Source organism: Propithecus coquereli, unplaced genomic scaffold (assembly GCF_000956105.1).
Source record: "Propithecus coquereli isolate 6110/MARCELLA unplaced genomic scaffold, Pcoq_1.0 Scaffold96, whole genome shotgun sequence".
In the NCBI taxonomy this organism is placed as follows: Eukaryota; Metazoa; Chordata; class Mammalia; order Primates; family Indriidae; genus Propithecus; species Propithecus coquereli.
Genome location: NW_012155951.1, coordinates 4,621,163 through 4,622,144, shown reverse-complemented (window position 1 = coordinate 4,622,144; position 982 = coordinate 4,621,163).

Sequence of the window (982 nt, the reverse complement as noted above, 5' to 3'; positions counted from 1 at the left end):
AGAGAGAGAGAGAGAGAGACAGGTGTTTGGAAGGAATGACATCAACCCTGGCCATCATATCCAGGCCCACGGGTACTAAATGGCATATATATTCTACTTTAGTTGTAGTGGAAAAGAAAGTATTAATAGATGAACAGCCATATTTCTAGCACAGGAAAAGTGTTTCCAAAGGCATGAGCTTGAGAAAATGCCTCTCCTGAATGGGGAGTTGTCAGCTATGTGGCAGGAAAGGAGGGCCTATTTCAGTTAGTGGTAGGAGATGAAAGGAAGGAGGGATAGAGCCAGATTTTGAAAGGCCTTAACTGAAGCTATGAAATTTGCATTGTTAAAGGGACTATAAATAGAATTTTAAACAGGGATGTGATGTGGTAAGTTTTACTTCTGGGCCTATGACTCAGGTTGTGAGAGGATGGGAAGACTGGACTGATGCAAGAATAATGGCCTGGAGGCTCGTTACGGAAGAGACGGTATTCCAGGTGAGAGAGGATGGGGCTGATGAAGTCAGTGACAGAAGGTCTCAGAGACATTTCTAAGGTAGATGCAAGAGGATCTACTGACTGATGAGACATTCAGAGTGAGGAAGAGAGAAAGCCAGAGACCTGGGTGGGAAGACAAACAGTGTGGCCTTATGCCAGGGGGGGTATGTTCAAGGATCCAACTCAAACCTGTCATTCCAGGTTATTATGAAGATAGTATCAGCCAACCAGGGAGAATGGAATGTATTAGATTTAACAGTTCACTAGCTTGATGTATAACTTTTAAATATCTAGACTTAGGGAATATAAGCCTCCATTTTTATTCTTCCCTGGATGCTAGGAATGTTAGGGTCAGTCCTGACATATTTTGATAAAGAATATCTTGGATTCAACCATCTTGAGGTACATATCATGACCCTGGCACTACACTAGTCTGCATGCAGGGCTAAAAATTATATCTCATGAAAAATGCCAAATTTCATGAGGTACCTTTCCAGGAACAGTGA